We start from the raw sequence: 22,387 nt of genomic DNA, 5'->3' as shown, positions 1-22,387 counted from the left end.
TTCTTCACCTTGAGCGTGCATTTATGTAACAAGAAAACACCTGGGTGTTTTCACAGGTAGGAAGAGATTGGCGGCTGAGCTGTTCTGCTCTCATTTGGATGCAAGGCTGTGAGATGGGGCCTCTGCTGGCCTAGAGGCCCCGAGAAATTGGGAGGTAAGGTGCCAGTAGCAAGCTCCAAGGTCGGAGTTCCTCCTCTAACCTCTCTTTGGGATGGAGGCATCCACACCAAACCTTAAGAGGGAGCAGTGGGTCTAACTGCTAATTCTGAAGGTGAACAGGCCCGTTTCCACATGCCAATGTCAAAATCCAACCACAGTTTGACAAGCCTCTGGGAACATCCAGTAATTACATAATAGCACTCCCAAGCACGCTGAGTGCTTTCATCTTTACGGAGACTGTCGTGTCTGTTTTCCCTCTCCTCCCCATGTGAGTTGCTTCTCTTTCTTTCCCCTGTTTTGCAGATAAGAAGGTGGAGGCTCAGGAAGGTGGAGTGACTTTCTACTACTAAAGAACTAGCAGGAAAGTATTTCAAATTCAAGTCTCATGACCCTAAATGTAGGGTATTTCCCAGTGGCTCATGGTAATTGAGTTCCTTAAAAATGAGCCACTGCTGTCTGAGGCCTGAAACCACAGGGCTTACTGATGTGGCTGCAAGCTGCAGCTCTATGCCAGAAAGGGGACAAGCTAAGGAGAAGAGGAACCACATTTGCACTGGCGGAACTCAGCATGTCTCACGCATGCCGAATGTTTACGTGTGTTCCCCACTTGGTATCCATAGCAACTGGCAGAGGTGCAAAAATGCTTCATTGGTATTTGTAAGAGGATGAGAAGAAAGCCCTCCAAGATCCTCTTTCTCCCAGTGGGCAGGGCTATTTCCATCCATGGCTTCGTGACTTCTCCCAGCAGCCGTTTGGCATGAGGATTTCAAACAGCAGGAAGCCAGTGAGTCCACCGGATAGGTATTTGAAATGTACTGAATGGAAAGCCCTCATCTCCTGCTCCCTCTTCCAGGCAATTATTCATGGAGTCAGGAGAGGATTCTGTTATTCAAGGAGTCCCCATAGTAAGGGGCTGAGAGATTGTGGTTTCTAGTCTTTAACCACAACATTTAAGGCGTGGCTCCATTTTTCTTATAATTTCCAAGTGTACATCATTACCTAATTCTCCCTGAAGAATCGAAATTGCTTTATGATGCATATGTATTAGTGATGTGAGCTGAGATTCTGAGCCAGCAAACATCTTTCTCAGAAACCTCCCTCTTGTTCTCCTCTCCCGTGTTGCCCCTTGAAGTTACTCCTTCTACCAGAGATGCTCAAAGGTTCTTGGTCAGAAAGTCTATATTGCAGCAATTAAAACTGGGGTTCAACTCAACATATGTGTAGCAGAATATTTTATCTCTCAGCATCTCAATTTGTGACTTAAATGATTCATGAGATGTTTGTTAGTGCATTATGGTCGAAAGCACCTTTCTGAGTGCTTTGAGAGAAACAAGAATAAAAGCATTCCTAACCGCACCCTGCCCCCTGCAATCCCACCAAGGATCTTACAAAACCCATTTAGCTAAGCTCTTATATAGCATTGAACCAATCATTGCACACTCAGCATGTGACCAACACGTATACTGAAGCCCACTTGAAAAACTGAGCACCTATGCAAGTTTCCCAGGCAGGGCTAGATTCATGGGCAGGTAACCAGTGCAGTTGCAGTTGCACAGGGATCTCTGCTCAGAAGGCCTTGCTTGGGGTTTAATGCACAATTCTTAATTTATCTTTCAATGTGTATTTTGTAAGAGGAGTCTCATGGGACAAGGGAGCTGACTCGTGGTCCTGCCTCCTACCCACCCTCTGTTTGGGCCCTTAGTGTCCCAGGCTCCACTCTACCTACTCCCCACTCTCTGCTCCATGACACTTGCTACCCTTCCCTCAGGGTGGCTACTAGGTCAGGTTGGCAGACAGGGAGGCAACATTCTGCCCACACCCTCTGCAGGGGCCTGGGAGCAGTTGTGAGAAGAGGCTCTGCTGGGTATGCACACTATGGCATCCTGGGAAAGAGCATGGCAGTGTTGTCACTACCCTGGGCTGGCAGCACGGTGGTATATTTGGAAGGCAACTGGATGGGGCCTTCTCACCCACTCCCATCCAGGTAACAGGTGTGTCCTGGTGTGGAGGTTGCAATCCCTTGGTAGGGGCACTGTAGATTGAGGAGAGACAGGCTGTAGGAATGAGATACTAACTTACCTGCCATGGCTAGGCCTCATTTTCACTTTGCACTTAGGTCCCACAATTATGTAGCCAGCTCTGGTCCTGGACCAAATGGCCTCTAGTGACTCCCTCTTTCCAATCTAAGCAGGTCTTGCACAACTGTCATGAATGAAGCCAATTCTGATTTCCTATCAGTTCAATTTTTTTTAAATTGCATTCTGTTCCTCAGAATCCATTCCAACCATAAAAACATGAAAAATTGATTTTGATCTCAGTATAACATCACCTCATAAATATATTTGATATAATCACAATCTTTAGAACTTGCTGTCTGTATAAAATGGGTTTCACACCTCAGCTCTTAAAGGCACTTGTTTATTATGGAAAATCAAGCACAATGTAAAATTTACATCGTAAATGTGGCTTATGAGGGATTTTCCTGCAGAGACAGGACTGACTGAAGCTTTGTTCTCTAAACTTGGGCAAACATTTTACATGTTGAAAAGTATCATTTTGATGATTTCTTTTCAACACTGTTCCAGTTTTCGAAGGAAGAATTATAAATAACAAGGCATGAGATTTCCCCCAAAGGTATATTTTTAGCAATTTAATACCTGGTAAATTTTTCTTTCTTTTTGCTCAACAGCTAGGCGACTGCATAGGAGATTGGTCCAAGCCAACACACATTCACTGGACATCTGCCATGATGTGAGCCAAACCCTGGGCCCCAGGACGTATGGAAAATATACAGACAAATTAGAAGGTCCCTGCCCTTAAAAAGCATCTAAGACCCTCAGTTGCTGAATAGACATAAATCTGTAGCTGCTGAAGGAGATGGCCAAGAGCTGGAAGGAGGCTGGCAGGCATTGCTTGTGCCTTACTCCTCTCTGAGCACCATATTGTCAGCAGAAGAGGCCGCTTGGCCCAGGCTGACTGTGGACAGGTCTTGATTACTTGAGGTCCACTGGGAGTTGCTGTCTGCAGCCTGACACATAGAACGCCTTGCTTTCTCTTCCCTGTCTGTTATAAAAGTTGCTTTTGGAAAAGCACCATTTCTTGGGTCAGCATGAAGATTACCCTTGTGGTAGATGCTGGAAATATTAACTATTATTAACAAATATTACTTAGGGCTTGCTATAGGTGAGGCACCATGCTGGATTCCAGGCCTGTGGTCCCTGCTCTCAGGGCATCATGGTAAATTGGAAAAGATATGTAAGCAAATGACTAAAGTGTGTATGGAACTTGGCACTGGGGAACTGACAGTCAAAAGTCAGTTAAATCTCAGCTTTGACTTCAGCTGGCATAGTGATTTTGATCAATGCCTGCAAATTCTCTGGGCTCTGGTTTCTTTATTTGTAAAATGTATGTGTGGCTGAGGAGAAAGAACTTGTCTATCTGGTCTCCATGTTGACTTTTCTGTTAAAATTCCCTGACTCTTCAAGCCTCCTAGAAATAATCAGCACCCCATAGGCAAGCTTCCCTTTGACCTGTGTATTAGTTTTCTAGGGCTGCCATAGAAAGTACAGCAAACAGGGCACCTGTAGTCCCAGCTACTCAGGAGGCTGAGGCAGGAGAATGGCGTGAACCCAGGAGGCGGAGCTTGCAGTGAGCCGAGATCACGCCACTGCACTCCAGCCTGGGCAACAGAGCAAGACTCTGTCTCAAAAAAAAAAAAAAAAGTCCAGCAAGCAGAGTGACCTAAACAACAGAAATTTATTGTCTCACGGTTCTGGAGTCTACAAGTTGGAGATCTAGGTATCTGCAGGTTGGTTCCTTCTGAGGGCTGTGAGGGAGAATCTGTTCCATGACTCTTCCCTGGCTTCTGGTTTGCTGGAGATTTTTTACATTCCTTGGCTTATAGATCCCTGTCTTCATGTTCATATGATGTTCTCCTCTGTGTATCTGTGTCCACATTTCCCCATTTCATAAGGATACCAATCATATTAGACTACAGGCCCACCCTACATCATTATAAATTCATCTTAACTAATCACACTTGCAAAGACCCTATTTCCAAATAAGGCCATGTTCTGGTGTATTGGCAGTAGGACTTCAACTTATGAATTTTGGAGGGGCAGAATTCAACCCATAACAACTAGGTTTATTCATTTCTACCTTAGAATCTTTGGTCCAGTCTGACCCAAGATGGTAAATAGTTTTCATTTCAGTTGCTAAATCTTATTAATTAAAGTCATTACCTGGAGTGTTGTGTGAAGACACGTGAGTTGACATCTTTTTCCCTTTAGTGGGAAAGGCAACTGGAATTGGTTCAGCGCACCTGAGAAGCAGGAGATTTAAAAAATCCTACTGTCTATCTTTGAACCAAGGACCCCACCCAAAAGTGAGAAACCTACAAAGAACTACTTTTTTCAGAGCTCTCCAGTTGAAATGTTTCCCAAAAGGTGATTGCCAATTTGCAATCTTGCTACAGACAATCACACTAGCAGGGCCATCAAGCCCATCCCGTGAGAATGATCAAATCTCCAATAAGACTCAGCTGTTCCGTGGGGGAGTGAGGGGAATGAAGCATTTAGAAAGATAAAATCATCTGAGTTTTCTGAATGTTTTCCCTGCTGAGGTTGAGGCTGAGAACTTGCATTGGCTGAAGACTTGCAGCTGGAACCAGATAGGAGTAAGCTTCTGGAAGCACTAAAATGAATCGTCACTCCCACTCCTGGTACCCACAGCATCAAAACCACCAGATGCTGACAGCTGCTGTGGAAATCTAAGCAAGTGGAGGGATATCCAGATTGAGCTGGCCAAGTTTGGTACAAGAGCTAAGAGTCTGGGAACAATGGGAGGTCAGCTTTCTGTGTCACTGTGGATACAAAGGAAGTACTTTTGAGACACAGACAGGAAGTGACTGAGGACCTTAAAGGCAGCTTGGGCTATCCAGGAAAGTTCTTCATTCTTGTTTTTTCTGCTGAGGCTCTAGAGGGACACCTGTCAGACTGACTAAGGCCGAAGATGGCTCACTACCAGAGAGATTCAACTGAGGGCTTACGATAGGTTTTGAGATATTGCTATTGATCTTGAGACATTCATCTGAAGCATGATTGTCACTGGCTTGAAACTTTCCCCATCATAAGAGAGGGACTGGGTCTACTTCAAATGTTTTGCACTAATGAAGTTACATTCCCTTTCATGGGGAGGTAAGTTGATTGCATTAACAGCCCCAGTTTTTCATTCTCCCCTGAGGCCACCCATTTGGTAGTACCCTCCCACATTGATTCTTGGTTTAGTCATGTAATTTGCTTTAACCCCCAACAGAAGCTTGAAAAACACTTGTTCATTTCTGCTTGCACTCCTTAAGCCCTGCCCTCATCATGAGACCATGCCCAGGCTAGTCTGCTGGAAGGAAGTCAGAGGCACACGGAAGAGAGCCACATTCAGCCAAGGCCATTCTAGACCAGTTGTTCCCTATCACTTCACTAATTGGCCACAGCACAAGGTAAGTACAGCCAAGATCAGCAGAATCACCCAGCTGACCTGTTGAATTATGAGAAATAAGGAATGGTTGTTGTTTTAAGTCACTAAATTTTGCAGTGGTTTGTTATTTAGCAATAACTAGTAAAAATGGTCTTCTTCATGTAAGGGTAAAGAGGGAAGGCTCATAGATTGGGCTTAAACTGTGTTCACTGTTGACATTCAATCTGACTAGGAAGCTCTGAGAAACTGATTGGACAGGTCTGTTAGAAGGCTATTTGCATGCGGTGCCTCCAGGAAGAGAACGTCCCAAGGCAAGAACAAGTCAAGGAGAGAAGGCTGGCCAGGGAACAAAGACTTAGTCATAGAGAGGCTGAGAAAATCCACCCCGGTGTCTGTCATTCTAATGGGTCCTCTGGCTTAGGCTCAATAGATTATTGTCTGACTCTTACAGTTGAAGGTACAGCAAGGTGTAGGTAGAAAGGATTATTTCATTAACAGCTCCATAGGATGCTGAGACACAAGCTCCACAGCATTAAGATTAGTGTAAAAAAAAAAAAAGTAACACAATTGCAGCAGTCTGGGTGTGGTGGCTCACACCTATAGTCCCAGCACTTTGGAAGGCTGAGGTGGGAGGATTGCTTGAGGCCAGGAGCTTGAGACCAGTCTGGGCAACATAGTGAGATCCTATCTCTATTAAAAAAAAAAAGTAATAACCAGGCATGGCGGCACACACCTGTAGTCCCAGTGACTTGGGAGGTTGAGGTGGGAGGATTGCTGGAGCCCAGAAGTTGGAGGCTGCAGCGAGCTATGTTCATGCCACTGCACTCCAGTTTGGGTGACAGAGCAAGATCCCATCTCAAAAAAATAAAAATAAAAGCTATTGCAGCAAGAGAGGATCTCTGTGAATGAAGTACAAGTTCAGCACCCAGATGATTTCAGCATCTTAGTCAAAGGCCAATGCCAGGAGGAGAAGATGGCGCCCAGCAGAAAGAGACTTAGTAACATCTGTCTAAATAGCTACATTAATTTGTTATTTTATTCATTTATGCATTCGACAAACATTGAGGGCTATTCTAATTACTTTATGTAAGGTTATGATGAGCAGGGAGCAAATGTTTTCATAAGGTAGGATTCCTATCCATAAGAAGCCCAAGGACTGGTTCTCATTAAAATATACTTTTTCTCTTGCGTTTTCTTGATTGATCGGTAATGACTGCTTACAGCATTCCAGGAACATTTGAGAGCCACATCCTGGTGCAGAGAAGTGCTGTGATTGATTAGCAATGTATGCTTTGGCCACATATTTGTAAACCTGATGGTCTGGATTTCTGTCTGGCTCCATAAATAGCATGTAGTTTGAGACCTATGAACTAGGCCATTTGCATGTCTTATATGAAAAATCCCTCTCCCACTTCCTCTTCTGAGGCTGAGGGACAAAGAGATGAACTGATCTCAAGAGAGGAGGTTCCAAGTTGGCACTCTTCTTTTTTGACAAACAAAAGAGAATGATATTTTCTCTGAATCTACTTCAACTCCTCCCATGTAAGTCAGAAAGATAATCCTTAGGATGGGGTGGGTAGGGTGGGGTGTGGAGAAAAAAAATCCATGTACAATGACGAAAAGTACTCCCCCTTCCACCTACAGCGTGATAAAGGGTTTGAGGACGTGAGACCATAACCCAGTCTTGAAAGTAAGCATGAAATAGTACCAGCCCATGTTGACTTGGTGTTGTATGGACAATGAAATAAAATCCAACTAGCCAGGTTTGTCTGGTATGAATGTGGTTAATCTGTTGACAGCTTGGGAGCCTACAGGAACTATAGAGTGATGGGCAGAGCTCTCAAAGCACATTTAATAGTATTGTGGCTGACGACTCAGTAGTCTCGCTGATAAGTTCCACCTGGATTTAGATGCTTAATACTCAGACAATTGTGGGGAGACAAAAGATTTTCAATTGACTCTGCTACTCTGTTCTAGAAGATCTAATGAGAACTCAAAAGGCTGAGAACTTAATCTAATATAGCTTTTGTCATCTGCAAGACCTGTTCTCAAATCTCTGCTCTGTCATTCTTTACTGGTGTGACTCTGGGCAAATGCCATAAGCCTCAGGATCTTCATCTGAAACCCTCAGGGATAATAATAATGTTTGTCTGAAGGGGTGGCCTGCCCCTCCACACCTGTGGGTATTTCTAGTCAGGTGGGATGAGAGACTGAGAAAAGAAATAAGACACAGAGACAAAGTATAGAGAAATAACAGTGGGTCCAGGGGACCGGCACTCAGCACACCAAGGACCTGCACTGGCACCGGTCTCTGAGTTCCCTCAGTTTTTATTGATTATTATTTTCATTATTTCAGCAAAAAGGAATGTAGTAGGAGGGCAGGGTGATAATAAGGAGAAGGTCAGCAAAAAACATGTGAGCAAAAGAATCTATGTCATAATTAAGTTCAAGGGAAGGTACTATGTCTGCATGTGCACGTAGGCCAGATTTATGTTTGTCTCCACCCAAACATCTTAGCAGAGTAAAGAATAACAAGGCAGCATTGCTGCAAACATGTCTCGCCTCCCACCATAGGGCAGTTTTTCTCCTATCTCAGAATTGAACAAATGCACAATCGGGTTTTATACCGAGACATTCAGTTCCCAGGAGCAGGCAGGAGACAGTGGCCTTCCTCTATCTCAACTGCAAGAGGCTTTGCTCTTTTACTAATCCACCTCAGCACAGACCCTTTACGGGTGTCGGGCTGGGGGATGGTCAGGTCTTTCTCATCCCACGAGGCCATATTTCAGACTATCACATGGGGAGAAACCTTGGACAATACCCCGCTTTCAAGGGCAGAGGTGCCTGCGGCTTTCCGCAGTGCATTGTGCCCCTGGTTTATTGAGACTAGAGAATGGCAATGACTTTTACCAAGTATACTGCCTGTAAACATTTTGTTAACAAGGCACGTTCTGCACAGCCCTAGATCCCTTAAACCTTGATTTCATACAACACATGTTTTTGTGAGCTCCAGATTGGATCAAAGTGGTTGGGTCAAAGTGGCTGGGGCAAAGCTACAAGTTAACAATATCTCAGCAAAGCAATTATTTAAAGTACTGGTCTTTTTCAAAATGGAGTCTCTTATGTCTTCCCTTTCTATATAGACACAGTAACAGTCTGATCTCTCTTTCTTTTCCCTACACTTGTCTCCAGGTTTTGTTGAAGACTGAATGAGTGTGTAAAGTGCCCAACAGAAAGTCTGGCACATGGTAAGTACTCAATGAATGGTCGACATAATTATTAACAGTAGAGTTTTGGACACTCGAATCATCACTCACCTCATCTCCTTTCCACCTTCTCTTTTCGACTCACAAAAAGCCTTTGTGCTGTGGTTTGAATGTTTATGACCCCCCAAAATTCATAAGTCAAAATGCTAACCCCCTAGGTGATGGTAATAGGAAGTGGGGCCTTTTGGAACAGATTATTAGGCCATGCAAGTGGAGCCCTCATCAATAGGATTAGTGTCCTTATAAAAGAGGCCCCAGAGGCACCTGCCTTTGCTGAGGCTTCAGTAGATAAACAAAGTGGCCAGGGAGGCTCGAACTGGGCAAAGCCCACCACAGCTCAGCAAGGCCGGCTGCCTCTGTAGTCTCCACCTCTGGGGGCAGGGCATAGCTGAACAAAAGGCAGCAGAAACTTCTGCAGACTTAAGCGTCCCTGTCTGACAGCTCTGAAGAGAGCAGTAGTTCTCCCAGCACAGTGTTTCAGCTCGGGGAATGGACAGACTGCCTCCTCAAGTGGGTCCCTGACCCCTGTGTAGCCTAACTGGGAGACATCTCCCAGTAGGGGCCGACTGACACCTCATACAGACGGGTGCCCCTCTGAGATGAAGCTTCCAGGGGAAGGATCAGAGAGCAATATTTGCTGTTCTGCAATATTTGCTGTTCTGCAGCCTCCACTGGTGATACCCAGGCAAACAGGATCTGGAGTGAAACTCCAGTAAACTCCAACAGACCTGCAGCTGAGAGACCTGACTGTTAGAAGGAAAACTAACAAACAGAAAGGAATAACATCAATATCAACAAAAAGGACATCCACACCAAAGCCCCATCTCTAGGTCACCAACATCACAGACCAAAGGTAGACAAAACCACAAAGATGGGGAGAAACCAGAGCAGAAAATCTGAAAATTCTAAAAACCTGAGCACCTCTTCTCCTCCAAAGGATCACAGCTCCTCGCCAGCAAGGGAACAAAGCTGGACATAGAATGACTTTGACAAGTTAACAGAAGTAGGCTTCAGAAGGTCGGTAATAACAAACTTCTCCGAGCTAAAGGAGGATGGTCAAACCCATTGCAAGGAAGCTAAAAACCTTGAAAAAAGATTAAACGAATTGCTAACTAGAATAAACAGTGTATAGAAGACCTTAAATGACCTGATGGAGCTGAAAACCATGGCATGAGAACTACATGATGCATGCACAAGCTTCACTAGCCGATTCAATCAAGTGGAAGAAAGGGCATCAGTGATTGAAGATCAAACTAATGAAATAAAGCAAGAAGACAAGGTTAGAAAAAAAAGAGTAAAAAGAAATGAACAAAGCCTCCAAGAAACATGGGACTGTGTGAAAAGACCAAATCTATGCTTGATTAGTGTACCTGAAAGTGACGGGGAGAATGGAACCAAGTTGAAAAACACTCTTTGGGATATTATCCAGGAGAACTTCCCCAACCTACAAAGGCAGGCCAACATTCAAACTCAGGAAGTACTGAGAACACTATAAAGATACTCCTTGAGAAGAGGAACCCCAAGACACATAATTGTCAGATTTGCCGAGGTTGAAATAAAGGAAAAAATGTTAAGGCAGCCAGAGAGAAAGGTCAGAATACCCACAAACGGAAGTCCATCAGACTAACAGCAGATCTCTTGGCAGAAACTCTACAAGCCAGACGAGAGTGGGGGCCAATATTCAACATTCTTAAAGAAAAAAATTTTCAACCCAGAATTTCATATCCAGGCAAACTAAGCTTCATAAGTGAAGAACAAATAAAATCCTTTACAGACAAGCAAATGCTGAGAGATTTTGTCACCACCAGGCCTGCCTTACAAGAGCTCCTGAAGGAAGCACTAAACATGGAAAGGAACAACCAGTAACAGCCACTGCAAAAATATGCCAAACTGTAAAGACCATTGATGCTAGGAAGAAACTGCATCAACTAACGGGCAAAATAACCAGCTAACATCATAATGACAGGATCAAATTCACACATAACAATATTAACCTTAAATGTAAATGAGCTAAATGCCCCAGTTAAAAGACACAGACTGGCAAATTGGATAAAGAGTCAAGACCCATCAGGAGACCCATCTCACGTGCAGAGACACACATAGGCTCAAAGTAAAGGGATGGAGGAAGATCTACCAAGCAAATGGAAAGCAAAAAAAAAGCAGAGGTTGCAATCCTAGTCTTTGATAAAACAGACTTTAAAGCAACAAAGATTAAAAGAGACAAAGAAGGTGATTAAATATGGTAAAGGGATCAATTCGACAAGAAGAGCTAACTATCCTAAATATATATGCACCCAATACAGGAGCACCCAGATTCATAAAGCAAGTTCTTAGAGACCTACAAAGAGACTTAGACTCCCACACAATAATAATGGGAGACTTCAACACCCCACTGTCAATATTAGACAGATCAATGAGACAGAAGGTTAACAAGGATATCCAGGACTTGAACTCAGCTCTGCACCAAGCAGACCTAATAGACATGTACAGAACTCTTCACCCCAAATCAACAGAATATACATTCTTCTCAGCACCACGTCGCACTTATTCCAAAATTGACCACATAGTTGGAAGTAAAGCACCCCTCAGCAAATGTAAAAGAACAGAAATCACAACAAACTGTCTCTCAGACCACAGTGCAATCAAATTAGAACTCAGGATTAAGAAACTCACTCAAAACCACACAACGACATGGAAACTGCTCCTGAATGACTGACTACTGGGTAAACAATGAAATGAAGGCAGAAATAAAGATGTTCCTTGAAACCAATAAGAACAAAGGCACAATGTACCAGAATCTCTGGGACACATTTAAAGCAGTGTGTAGAGGGAAATTTATAGCACCAAATGCCCACAAGAGAAAGCAGGAAAGATCTAAAATTGATCCCCTAACATCACAATTAAAAGAACTAGAGAAGCAAAAGCAAACAAATTCAAAAACTAGCAGAAGGCAAGAAATAATTAAGATCAGAGCACAACTGAAGGAGATAGAGACACAAAAAACCCTTCAAAAAAATCAATGAATCCAGGACCTGGTTTTTTGAAAAGATCAACAAAATTGGTAGACTGCTAGCAAGACTAATAAAGAAGAAAAGAGAGAAGAATCAAATAAACACAATAAAAAATGATAAAGGGGATATCACCACCAATCCCACAGAAATGCAAACTACCATCAGAGAATACTATAACCACCTCTATGGAAATAAACTAGAAAATCTAGAAGAAGTGGATAAATTCCTGGACACATACACCCTCCCAAGACTAACCCAGGAAGTTGAATCTATGACTAGACCAATAACAGGCTCTGAAATTGAGGCAATAATTAATAGCCTACCAACCAAAAAGAGTCCTGGACCAGACGGATTTACAGCTGAATTCTACCAGAGGTACAAAGAGGAACTGGTACCGTTCCTTCAAAGCTATCCCAATCAATAGAAAAAGAGGGAATCCTCCCTAATTCATTTTATGAGGCCAGCATCATCCTGATACCAAAGCCTGGCAGAGACACAACAAAAAAAGAGAATTTTAGACCAATATCCCTGATGAACATCAATGCGAAAATCCTCAATAAAATACTGGCAAACCAAATCCAGCAGCACATCAAAAAGCTTATCCACCACGATGAAGTTGGCTTCATCCCTGGGATGCAAGGCTGGTTCAACATACCCAAATCAATAAATGTAATCCATCACATAAACAGAACCAACAACAAAAACCACATGATTATCTCAATAGATGCAGAAAAGGCCTTAAACAAAATTCAACAGCCCTTCATGCTAAAAACTCTCAATAAACTAGGTATTGATGGAATGTATCTCAAAATGATAAGAGCTATCTATGACAAACCCACAGCCAATATCATATTGAATGGGCAAAAACTGAAAGCATTCTCTTTGAAACCGGCACAAGGCAGGGATGCCCTCTCTCACCATTCATATTCAACATAGTGTTGGAAGTTCTGGCCAGGGCAATCAGGCAAGAGAAAGAAATAAAGGGTATTCAATTAAGAAAAGAGGAAGTCAAATTTTTCCTGTTTGCAGATGACATGATTGTATATTTAGAAAACCCCATCCTCACAGCCCAAAGTCTCCTTAAGCTGATAAGCAACTTCAGCAAAGTCTCAGGATACAAAATCAATGTGCAAAAATCACAAGCATTTCTATATACCAATAACAGACAGAGAGCCAAATCATGAGTGAACTCCCATTCACAATTGCTACAAAGAGAATAAAATATCTAAGAATCCAACTTACAAAGGATGTGAAGGACCTCTTCAAGGAGAACTACAAACCACTGCTCAATGAAATAAAAGAGGACACAAACAAATGGAAGAACATTCCATGCCCATGGACAGAAAGAATCAATATCGTGAAAATGGCCATACTGCCCAAGGTAATTTGTAGATTCAATGCCATCCCCATCAAACTTCCAATGACTTTCTTCTCAGAATTGGAAAAAACTACTTTAAAATTCATATGGAACCAAAAAAGAGCCTGCATTGCCAAGACAATCCTAAGCACAAAGAACAAAGCTGGAGGCACCATGCTACCTGACTTCAAACTATACTACAAGACTACCATAACCAAAACAGCCTGGTACTGGACCAAAACAGATATATAGACCAAAGGAACAGAACATAGGCCTCAGAAATAATACCACACATCTACAACCATCTGATCTTTGACAAACCTGACAAAAACAAGAAATGAGGAAAGGATTCCCTATTTAATAAATGGTGCTGGGAAAACTGGCTAGCCATATGTAGAAAGCTGAAACTGGATCCCTTCCTTACACCTTATACAAAAGTTAATTCAAGATAGATTAAAGACTTAAATGTTAGATCTAAAACCATAAAAACCCTAGAAGAAAACCTAGGCAATATGATTCAGGACATAGGCATGGGCAAAGACTTCATGACTAAAACACCAAAAGCAATGGCAACAAAAGGCAAAATAGACAAATGGATCTAATTAAACTAAAGAGCCTCTGCACAGCAAAAGAAACTTCCATCAGAGTAAACAGGCAACCTACAGAATGGGAGAAAATTTTTGCAATCTACCCATCCAACAAAGGGCTGATATCCAGAATCTACAAAGAACTTAAACCAATTTATAAGAAAAAAACAACCCCATCAAAAAGTGGGCAAAGGATATGAACAGACACTTCTCAAAAGAAGACATTTATGCAGCCAACAGACACATGAAAAAATGCTCATTATCACTAGTCATCAGAGAAATGCATCAAAACCACAATGAGATACCATCTCACACCAGTTAGAATGGTGATCATTAAAAAGTCAGGAAACAGCAGGTGCTGGAGAGGGTGTGGAGAAATAGGAACACTTTTACACTGTTGGTGGGACTGTAAACTAGCTCAACCATTGTGGAAGACAGTGTGGCAATTCCTCAAGGATCTAGAACTAGAAATACCATTTGACCCAGTTATCCCATTACTGGGTATATACCCAAAGGATTACAAATAGTGCTACTATACACATGTGCACACGTATGTTTATTGTGGCACTATTCACAATAGCAAAGACTTGGAACCAATCAAAATGTCCATCAATGATAGACTGGATTAAGAAAATGTGGCACATGTACACCATGGAATACTGTGCAGCCACAAGAAGGATGAGTTCGTGTCCTTTGTAGGGACATGGATGCAGCTGGAAACCATCATTCTGAGCAAACTATCGTGAGGACAGAAAACCAAACACCATATGTTCTCACTCATAGGTGTGAATTGAACAATGAGAACACTTGGACACAGCAGGGGAACATCACACCCTGGGGCCTGTCATGGGGTAGGGGCAGGGGGAGGGCTAGCATTAGGAGAAACACCTAATGTAAATGACGAGTTAATGGGTGCAGCAAACGAACATGGCACATGTATACCTATGTAACAAACCTTCACATTGTGCACATGTACCCTAGAACTTAAAGTATAATAAAAATAAATAAATAAATAAATAAGGCCCCAGAGAGACTCCTCATCTTTTCAGCCATGTGAGGACACAGCAAAACGTTGGCTGTCCATCAGCCAGGAAGTGGGCTCTCACCACACACCAAATCTACTGGTGCGGTGATCTTGGACTTCCTAGCCTCCAGAACTGTGAAAAATAAATTTCTGTTGTTTATAAGCCACCCAGTTTATGGTGTTTTGTTGTAGTGGTCTGAACATACTGTGCCAGTTGGGCTTTAATGCCCCTTGGCCAGAAGCTCTGGGTGCAGTCCCTGAGGAGGGCTGAGTGTCTCCTCTTCTCTTTCTCCCAGCCTGGCCTCAAGCTGCCCCGGTGAGCACAGGCCATGTGGTGGTACACTGGCTTCCAAAAGGTCATGCAGCGTCAAATGGTATTTCTGGTTCCAGATCTTTGAGGAATCGCCACACCATCTTCCACAGTGATTGATCTAATTTACATTCCCCGCAACAGTGTAAAACATTCCTATTTCTCCACAACCTTGTTACTCAGTATATACCCAAAGGGATATAAATCATTCTATTACAAAGATATATGCATGCATATGTTTATTGCAGCACTATTCACAATAGCAAAGACATGGAATCAATCCAAATGCTCATCAATGATAGACTGCATAAAGCAAATGTGGTACATATACACTATGGAATACTATGCAGCCATAAAAAGTAATGTGATCTTGTCTTTTGCAGGTACATGGATGGAGCTGGAAGCCATTATCCTCAGCAAACTAATGTAGGAACAGAAAACCAAATACTGCATGTTCTTACTTATAAGTGGGAGCTGAACAATGAGAACACATGGACACAGGGAGGGAAACAACACACACTGGGGCCTGTCTGGCAGTGGGGTTGAGGGAGGAGAGCATTAGGAAAAATAGCTAAGGCATGCTGGGCTTAATACTGGGTGATGGATTGATAGGTGCAGCAAACCACCATGGCATATGTTTACCTTTGTAAGAAACCAGCGCATCCTGCACATGTACTCTGGAACTTAAAATAAAAATTAAAATGTTTTTTAAAAAAGGTCATGATATTTTCTCAGCAGCCCAGTTCACATTTCCAGACCCCTCTGGCATGTGTTACTCCAGAAAAAGCCCAGTGTGTGTGAGACCCAGGCCACTGTGACACTGTATGAAAGGGACGGGCACGGAGGAGGGAGTAGGTTGCTCCAGCCAAAGCCAACAGCACCCCGGGAGCTGCTGCATCTGGCCAAAGGCTGTTTATGCTTTGCTGCAGACATCGAAGCCTGCTGTTCAGGGGAGGAGGATTTCAATATGTGACCCCACAAGGCGCAAGCAGAGCCACCTCTGTCAGACTGACCTGGACAAAGTGGTGGGGCCAAGTTTTAGAAAGAAGTTACATTAGATAGGGAGACAGGAAAGAAACACTTTGATTCTTGCTTTTCAAGCTTGTTTCCTGTACTCTTTGGAAAAACAAGACCAGAAAACAGAGCACCTCTTCAGTTGCGTGACAGAGTGGGAAAAGAATCGGAATTGATGGCAGTGGCTCAGCTTCAATACTGCCCACTGCTGTCTTCCACTTGCATATTCTCCTGCAAGTCCCATAGTCTCTCTGTGCGGACTCAGATTCCACATCTGTAAAATGGGAGCAATAACAAAGTTGACATGAGGATCACATGGAATAATGTATGTCTTGGACTTTTTTAAGGCAGGCAGTTATGTGCACAAATATTTCATTTGCTTGTCTTTTTCTCTGTAACTTTTCCCTTTGTCCTACCTAATCCCTATTTCTCCTTTTTTTCCATATGCATATACCTCAGGCCAGAAATGTTCAAATGTTTCCACCAAAAATGCCCCTAACAAGCAAAAAAATATGTAAAAAGGTTTAGCCCAAAGGGTCCAACACAAATGTGAAATTTCATTGACATTTAACGTTTATTTTTAAGATGGATGTGAATCTTGAATTTGATTCCATAATATGTTCATGTGAATCATTTACAGTTAGTTCTTGGTTAAAAATAATGGAGTCCATTCTAGGTAGCTCAGGCAGAACAAGAATTTAAGGGCAACTGTGGATCTTCTAGGAAATCTAAAGCATTGGGTTCCCCACGTACTGGAAACATGATGAAGCCAGTCCCCAGGGGCTGCCCCAGCAAATGTCCAGTGGTGTTGGCCTTGGACACAAACACCCCAGCCTGCCCCAGACAGAGGTGCTTGCTCTGATCCCACTGGGGACTGGATACAGAGACTCTGCTACTGCTGCTTGTGGCTTTGTCACAGTGCTGCCCAAACCGATTCCTCAAGGCTCCTTCCTCATATTGCTTTTGACCAAATTGAAGTCTTTAGTGGTTGTGTCTGCATGGTACTGCCTAAGACCCAGCCTATAACTCAGCTACAAGGGAGGATGGAATAGGAAATTCCAGCTTCTAGTTTATGAAGGCAGGGCTCACAATGTAGGACATTTTCCCAATACAGAAAAGACTTTGAATACACACTTAGTGGTCATAAACATTATATATCTTAACATTCTTTTTAAATCACCTATCTGCAAGTAAAGTGAATGTTTTGGAAACATACACCCTGTTTTTCTAAGCTTTGTGTATCTATCATAATCTGTGTAATCCCAAGGGTCCATGCACTGCAGTTTGAAAATCCAGGCCCTAGGCCCTCCAGAGGCATTGCCCGTTTTCATGGAATGTACCTGAGGTTAAAGAGATGAGTCATCCTCAGAAAGAGAGTACAGTTTCCATCTCCTAGGAATGGAGGCACATTCAAAACAATTTGAATAATCCCAGGTACGAAATTATCATATTAGGCTCACAAAACTGATGCCCTTTAACGGCTTTAGAATCACCAGTCCCACTATGAACATACATCTCCTAATGCTCACACCGATGTCAGTTTCCATGTCTTTATCCCACCTTTTCCCAGTGCAGGCTTGGTTCCTATCTAGTCAGAGGAATTCAGGTCCATTCAGCACATTTCATGTCCAGTTTTGTTTACAGTAAAGGATCAAGCCTCTCTTCTATCATGGCTAATAATTCCTGTTAGAAATAGAAGCCATTGGGAAAAAGTCACGAAAAAGTCAGCACTCTTTTCTGGAAACTTCAACTTTTGTTATTTCCATGACCTGAAGTTTCATCATCTTCATTAGCAGAAAGCCCCAAGTCTGTCATTGAATCTTTGAGAGAAGCAATACAATTCAAATTTCCCTCTGGCTTGAAGGTAGTGGGATTGGCACTGTGGAGGGTTAACATTCTCTCTGCAAACTACAGGATGACATTCTTCTAACAGCACAGCCCTGTCATTGTTTGGGAAACAGTTCTCCAGGGAGTGGACTATAAAACCACTGGCCAAATTTCAAGTATGTCCATGCGGAATGAGAGTTATTTTTCCAGTTGGTCACTAGAAATACAGCCCAGGCAAGGGCCTGAAAATTGGAAAGTCTAGTTCATAGCAGTTTTTAATTCTAAAAATAGAACGTTACTCATGTCTGTAATCCCAGCACTTTGGGAGTCCAAGGTGGGCGGATCACCTGAGGTCGGGAGTTCAAGACCAGCCTGACCAAAATGGAGAAACCCCGTCTCCACTAAAAATACAAAACTAGCCGAGCATGGTGGCGCATGCCTGTAATCCCAGCTACTCCGGAGGCTGAGGCAGGAGAATCACTGGAACCTGGGAGGCAGAGATTGCGGTGAGCTGAGATCGCACAATTACATTCCAGCCTTGGCAACAACAGTAAAACTCCAGCTCAAAAAAAAAAAAAAAAAAAGGAAATTAAAGATAGCTTTGCTGCGCAAGAGACAAGATTTTAGGGCTCTAGCCCAGGGATGAGAGGAAGGCTGTCCTGGTCGGCAAGGCAGCAGGGTCTTAACCTGCTGAGACACCACTTCCCTGCTTCAGTAGGAGCCTCATCTCTTGAAATCTGACTTCAGGACCCTGAGCATAGCCCTCTTACTGCCCAGCCCAGCTATATTCCACAGGAAGGGTGAGACCCTTCCATCTCTCACCATGCTGCCCAGACCAGTGTGTTAGGTTGCCAAAGCTTGCTGTTGGGATAGACCTGGGGTCATTAATACTACTTGTATTAGCTCCAAGAATAACCAATATTTTGGAAGAGGTAATACATAAATACTTAAGGTACTGACAGATATATTTGCTGGATGGACAGGATGTGGGCCCATATAGTCTCACATAAATTTGAAACATGACTTGTGTTTCCCCGAGAGGACATGAGTCTGGGTGGCAAAGGTGGGGTGCAGTAGACAGCCATAAATCGTGTTTCACTGGCCCCCCTGCTATTCATACTTCACCTCTTCTCAAAGTGTCACTCAAGTATTTCTGAGCATTCTTAGGGGTATGTCAAATATGCTCCTAAATAAGCCCTTGCCATTTCCATTTGGTGCCTGCCATTTTCCTCTTGTGCACCTCTGGCCCCTTAGTGGAGTCTCATGGCCATGATTCTTCAGCTGGCAACCACTGGGAGAACCCTCATACCCAGGGCTTCCTCTGTGCACTCAAGGCTCAGACCCATGACAACGGGAAATCTTCGCTGCTCAGATTTTTCTCACAGCTTGTCTTTCCCTAGAACTGTCACATTGAGTCCATGTGGCACTGGACCCAATATTGACATAGTCATGATGTCACCATCCTGGATCCAAAATCATCCTGTCCTTCACACAACAAATGCTTTGTCATCTGGGCACGCTTCTCTGCTGAAATTCTCTCCTTAGAGTTCCAGTCCCAATCTGGTGACTTATGGTGGGCAAAGCATTTAACCTCTCTGGGTTTCAATTTACTTATCTATAAAATAGGGGATGTGAGCTAGATATCTTCTAGAGTCCCTTCTATTCCAGGGTTTGATGACCCCTTGGAAGCATGATGCTTTATCAAGCAATACACAGGAAGATATAGTAGGTACTTCCATGTATCAAGCACTAGCTAGGTGCTCTGTAAATGGAAAATTGCTATTTTCTTTTATCTTTCTGACAAGACCCCGGCATCTCTGGTCATCACTTTGCTTAAAACCCTCCAGTGACTTCTTGTCATATTTTGGAAAGAATCCAGGCTCAGTGGCATCCTACCTCAGTGCTATCACCTCATTCTTCTCTCATTTTTTATTTCATATACTCCAGATGGTTAGTCTTCTTTCTGACCCTGGAAATGTGCTGAGCCCCTTCACCCCAGGGCTTCTGCAAGTGTTCATTGTCCTATCTGAGATGCTCATCTCCCAGGTAACCCATGACTGACCTCTTACCATTCGGGTCCCCAAGGTGCCTTGCTTGACATCTTCCCCACTTTCAGCCAGCTTGCTCTGTATCAAAGGTTGGCAAATTGTTGTCTGTGGGTCAAATCTATTCTCATTTATTTACACATTTTCTATGGCTACTTTTGGGCTACAACAGCAGAGTTGAGTTCCATGTATGAGTAGCCGCAAGAGAGATGGATGGCCCACAAAGCTGAAAATATTTGCCATCTGGCCTTTACGGGAAAGTTTAAGAATCCCTGCCTATCCCATAGCATCTTTTATTCACACTGCTTATCAGTATCAGAATTGCTAAATCAATCTGCTTCTTTCTGTCTTATTTTTCTCCCCCACTAGAATGTAAGTGCCTGCAAGTTGAAGGACTCATCTATCTTGATCCCGGTGCTTTTGTTAGTTCTTAGCACAGCACCTGACACAGAGCCAATAAATAACGGTAAGTTGGATGGATTTAGGTCTGTTTCCTTTTGCTCTGTTGAAGCATTAACAAAATTCAGTGCAAATCCTAAAATAAACTCCACCACCTCCATGGTTCTTTCTACACCCCCTGACCAACTCTCAAGCTTCTCCCTGTTCCCACCTTCATCTCGTTGTGTCTTCTTCTGATTCTGCTCTGACACCCCCAGATATCAGTGTCTTTTTGCCCTTCACTCTTCATATTTTTCTAATCAGCTCTTGGCCCTCCATGACACCAGCAGCCCTCCAGGGAGCAGCTCATGGCTAGAAAGCCAACCAAAGGACAACAGCGCATTCCTCTAGGGTATTTCTGGGTAGGACTTGGAAGTCTGGTGGACTCAAACTCAGACACATGTTTGAGGCAGCTTCATACTTTCCTAAGTGAGCCTTTCTACTTGAGACCACTCAAAAAATGAATTCAGGCTCTCAGAGAATGGAACCCCAGGGCCAGGAGAAGTTTGAATCTAAGAAGCTCTGGCTATCAGATATGGGGGAGCTCCTAGGAATCATCTAGCACCTCTCAAACTTCCCCACCAAAACTGGCCTAGTAGCAGATAACAGTGACATATTTCTCTAGGAGGGAATGGGGTTGATACTTAAACTATACTACTCTAACTTCATTTTATTTCAATAATCCATTAGAACATTGTGCTTCCTCTAGAGACCACAGCCATGGTTCTAATAAATTACAAGCTGAGCCTACTTCTGGCCATTATGAGCACCTATCCTTGAATCGATAGAGAATAGAGTGACTATATTATCAAGGAAGAATTTGGGTGCTGCTGCACAACGGAAGCAAGAAGGACTATGTTACAAATTTTGAAGATTTCAAACATAAAAGACCAGGGGTGCGTTCTGGTAGTGTTGCCTTGTAATCCCAATCATTTGGAAAAACTACAGCTTCCGAATTAAGAGAGTACCACCCAGGACTCCTATCCTGTGGCCATGAAGGTTTGAGTCACAACAGGTAAAGGACCGTATTCAACCAGGGTACTGGCAGAAGGTATGGAGAGCATAGAATGGGTAGTAGAAGAAGGAAAGTATGGTTATAACCTTAATCCCAATGACTAGGCACAGAAACAGGGTCTGTAGAAGCCATATTTTATGTTAATTATATCTTTGCCTATGTTTCCTCCCATTACCTTCTAAGAAGACTGCAGGTGGTGACTAAAGTTTTAGATTGCAGGTGACAATGTGACTGAATTCACCCTGACATGATACAGTGTTTGAGGGACTTTATGGAGGCCAAAAGGCAAAAGAGATGGGCTAGGATGAAGAGTTACTATCTGCTCTTCCCAATCTACTCTCTGCCCTTCTCGGTCTTTCTCTGGGCCCTGGGAGACTGGTCTCTACAGACCACATCTACGAGATGTTTTCACTTCTGGTTTCTGAGAGGAACTGGCAGGATATCAGAGGGTGGAAGGAGATATATAGGGTTATTTACTCCTCATGTTTGGCTGCAGATTGTCAGTGATTGGGCTGCTCTGCCAAAAGTTGATTTTCTGTGTCTTAGTTTGGGTTCTTTTGAAAGCAGTGCAACTTGAGTGTTGGGGGTTGACTCAGGGAGCAGAAAGAAGAAAGAAAAGCCAATGGAGTGTTTACAAATGATCTGGTAATTGTTGTGGGCAATTGGGGAGCAATCACTTTGGGAATTCCCTGAGGAACTATGAGCATGTGCCTCAGAATGATTTCCACAGAGGCTGATGGGCTCCGGGCATTTATCCACTGACTTCCACCCCCGTCTATTGAGTTTGCGCCTGGAGACATATATTCCATGAATTTCTCCATTGTACCTGTGCTGGCTAAGTGGCCTTCTGAACCTTTGGAAA

General features: G+C 43.2%; 1 protein-coding gene across 1 annotated transcript in view; it reads left to right on the top strand.

The window, feature by feature from the left end:
* PDHX (pyruvate dehydrogenase complex component X) overlaps positions 1-22,387 on the top strand; it is a 198,075-nt gene that overhangs the window by 162,035 nt on the left and 13,653 nt on the right. Inside the window, exons 12-14 of the transcript XR_008658385.2 lie at positions 463-5,653; positions 8,824-8,879; positions 15,570-18,203. The gene's annotated coding sequence lies outside the window, so the exon portion shown is untranslated. The remainder of the gene's footprint in view (positions 1-462; positions 5,654-8,823; positions 8,880-15,569; positions 18,204-22,387) is intronic.

Source organism: Symphalangus syndactylus, chromosome 6, assembly GCF_028878055.3.
Source record: "Symphalangus syndactylus isolate Jambi chromosome 6, NHGRI_mSymSyn1-v2.1_pri, whole genome shotgun sequence".
NCBI lineage: Eukaryota > Metazoa > Chordata > Mammalia > Primates > Hylobatidae > Symphalangus > Symphalangus syndactylus.
The sequence above is the reverse complement of the archived record's forward strand: the minus strand, read 5'-3'. Positions and strand labels throughout refer to the sequence as shown.